Source organism: Lactuca virosa, chromosome 8 (genome assembly GCF_052849685.1).
Source record: "Lactuca virosa cultivar CGN04683 chromosome 8, Lactuca_virosa_CGN04683_v6, whole genome shotgun sequence".
In the NCBI taxonomy this organism is placed as follows: domain Eukaryota; kingdom Viridiplantae; phylum Streptophyta; class Magnoliopsida; order Asterales; family Asteraceae; genus Lactuca; species Lactuca virosa.
The window spans coordinates 22,815,375-22,819,090 of NC_136433.1; the positions used below are offsets into that span (position 1 = coordinate 22,815,375).

The 3,716-nt window shown below is 31.8% G+C and overlaps 1 long non-coding RNA gene across 1 annotated transcript; it reads left to right on the plus strand.

Moving 5' to 3' along the window:
- Positions 1 to 1,229: 1,229 nt before the first annotated feature.
- LOC145133553 (uncharacterized) lies at positions 1,230 to 3,281 on the plus strand. The gene is made up of 3 exons (XR_013718616.1): positions 1,230 to 1,673; positions 1,823 to 2,043; positions 2,624 to 3,281. It is a non-coding gene; the product is annotated as an uncharacterized LOC145133553 (long non-coding RNA).
- Positions 3,282 to 3,716: the final 435 nt, after the last annotated feature.

Sequence of the window (3,716 nt, forward strand, 5' to 3'; positions counted from 1 at the left end):
GGAGATCGGGGTCTCCCTGTTTTTCATGGTGAATAAAAGTTTGAAAAATTTCGTTGTGGATATGTGGATTCCACCTGGGTAGTTCATTTCAACAAAATAAAAGAAATGGAAAATGACTTGATAGGGTAAGATACTTTTTGAAATGTACACATTTAGTCCTTATTATTTTTTTTTGTAAAATAAACCCTTTCACGTCAGCAAAACTTGTAGAATCCGGTGAAAAGGATCTAATGTGTACATATTAATAAAGTATAAGGGTTTATTTTATAAAAAAAAGGACTAATGTGTACATTTCAAAAAGTATCTTACCCTATCAAGTCATTATCCCAAGTTTTTTTTATAAAATTTACTAACAAAAAAAAGTTAAAGTTGCTCAAAAGAAAATTAATATAGAAGGCTTATATTAATTAATACTAGAATAGAAAGTAAAAGTCGCTCAAAAAAAATTTATCCTAATTTTCAACAACATATTTTTTAATTTTTTTAGTTTTAGATACATCAACTTATATAAATATATGAGAGATAAAAAAATAAAAATCGTTGATTTTTCAGTTTTATATATATGAAAGAGAAAGAGATATGTCAACCTATTTATATTTTTTTTCAGTTTTAGAATATATATATATATATATATATATATATATATATATATATATATATATATATATAGAGAGAGAGAGAGAGAAAAAAAGGAAAAAGTAAAAAAAAAGAAATACTTTTTGAAATGTATGCTATTGTAAGTGTAGAATGGAGTGTCTACAACACCACCCTTTAATAAATTGGGTTGGAGAAAAAAATAAGTTAACCCAATAGCAACTCATTTATCCGGAATGTTATTATGTTGGTTTGAAATTTTAATCCATTTAATCAAATGTGTTTTGTTGGATTGAAATGTTTGACCCAATTAATAGGGTTTATTTTAAGTTGTGTTAAATGTCAAATAGAATACTTAAATGTAAGTTAAAATGTTTAAATTTGTGTCAAATGTATGATTTGGGAAACTTGAAAGAGATATTGTGCTATTTCAAAAATATGAAAAGATAAAAATAAAATAAAAAAACAAAGTGGTATAGTTGTGAAACATACCAAACAAGGAGAATACTTGCTCACTGTTTATCTTGAAATAGCAAAAAGCCTACTCTGCTAAAGAGAATAAAAATCTACTTCTTGCAGAGAAATCTCGGTTCAAAGGAGAGCAAAGGACATTTTTGCCCTTTCTTTCACCTATTTTGCTGTTTCCTTTCTTTATTTTCTCTCTGTGTTTTTGCTAGCAGCCAAGAAAATAAGCCTTTTCTTCTGCAATCTTCTCACCATGGCAAGATATCCATATCTTGTTGCAGCTTTTAATTTACATTGCATGTTTTGTGTACTGATACAAGCAACCCGATGATTGTCTTTATCCAGGATAGATTGCAACTATTATAATAAACCCATGATTCTCATCCTTTTAAATCGGACGATGATATACATTTTTGAAAAAAATTAAAAATTCAAAGTGCATAGTTTCTGCAGTTAAAAAAAATGTTTAGAAACACATTTGAGTTCTGAGGAGCATGGCTTCTAAAACTTGAAAGATGACTCACTCTGGTGATAACAAGTTTCTCCTTTTCGCAACACCACCATCCTCTCTATCCATCGGGCGAACGAACGAAGATCTGAAGTGAAGAGTCGAGGTATGGTTTCTTAATTCCTAGGGTATTCCGGATCTTCTTTCTTATTTTGTTCCAATTCCAAAAATCCTAATTAATTTGAGGGAACATAAGGAACATCGAATCCATATATATCGTGCTTTAATCTGTGTATATGTTTTATGGTGTTGTAGTTTGTTAATGATAGGAAATTGGGATCGGATCCATATCTCTATGGGATCCTACTTTTCACTACATGTAACAAGACGAGAGCTGGCTTTGTTTCTGCAAATTTGTTTTCTTTTAAGGGAGCTGGGCAAGATGGGATCCATGGAGATTTGTTATCTTGCCATGATTATTGGAATCGGTGGTCTCGGAATTATAGATATGTTTCTGTTTTGACCAAATTCACAAGGTAAAATTCCTTAGTTGCAACTGCATTATCTTCTATTGTGCAAATCTATTATCTATTACTAATTTAAATAGTTTTAGACTTCGACCTTTGATACTACTCACCTAGGATTTTCTTTTTATTCTTTTACTTAGAACTAAGTGTGAATGTATTTGGGGGGTAAAGCTTTGACCTTTGTACACCTGACAAACTGAAAACTATATAATTTGTAGGTCAAATTGGAACTAATTTTTTTTTGTTCAAATCTTTATACACACGAACATGATCATTCATCGAGGTCCATAAAAAACATCATAGGGGCAATTAGGTCTTTTCAGTTTTTTAAGGGACTAAATTCGCAACGAAAGATTTTCAAAAGGACCGTCAATCCAAAACTTTTAAGAGTTTGGATGTTTTTCCTCAAAAAAAATACATACAACAACTACCATTTTTGCATTTTTGTCACCAATTAATATATGTATTTTTCTAAAATTATGTAATTACCTATGATTGACATGCACCATAATAACATCTACTTTGTTGGATATAAAAAGAAGGATTTTAATGACACTTTATTGTAACTTATTTTTCTATTGTAAAGCAGAAGCCAACAAGAATGGGCAAACCTCGAGGATTGCATTTCCAACCTTCTCCAACGTTGATGCACTAACTCAACAAATGGCCCACCCGAGCGAACAAATGTGGCATTTAAGTGATGAATCAAGTACCAAGGCGAAATGACACAGATGTGAACTAGAATTTCTAAGATCGAGGAAAATTGGGAAGAAGACCAACTCTCCCAACTGAACCTCCACCAACGCATGGACTACTATCGCAGTCGAGTGATGCATCTAGATGTGAGGGTTACAGAAGCAGAAAGGCAGAACCAAATAGCCCTCTCAATGGCCCATAGAGTGGAAGAGAGCAACCGACTTTTGGAGGAAAGGTAGAGTAGATGTTTCAAGCTAGGAACACATCTGGGGAGTTGCAGCAAGAAAGATGATGTACTATGATGGTAGCGGAAGGGTGATGAAGCAGACAAGTGTTATGTGGTCTTGTCAATTTGAGGTAGAATTTCAAAATCGGATATGAATTATGATTATCTAGCTTTAGGTATGAATTATAGGACATTGTAAGATATATGTATGGTGTGTTTTTATTAAAAACTTCAACGGTAACAAATGATGTAACATATTTTATATGTATGAACTATAGGACATTGTAAGATATATGTATGGTGTGTTTTTATTAAAAACTTCAACGGTAACAAATGATGTAACATATTTTATGTATGAAATATGATGCAAATATTAAATTATTATGACTTGATAAAAGAGAAGTATGGCGTATTCGATTAAAAGTATTTTATAGAGTTATTAACCAAAATTCTTTTGCTTGTTGTTTTTGTCAAAGCAGTTGTTTAAATAATATAGTATTACAAATGACTAACACCACGACATAAACTTACCGTCTTCTACTAACCTAATAGGAATCAGAATTTGTCGCCAAAGAAGAGACCCAGGTTGAATCCTAAGGGGACCAAAAATCCTAAGCCAAAAACTACCGGTTAATCCAATAAAACACGTCTAATGGAAATTCCAGTGATTGAAACCTCCAAAACAGAGGAACCAAATCACTCTCACCTAAGGAGAAGCTACATAAAAGCTCGGCAGAATTAGAGCAATTGGTTGCAGAAC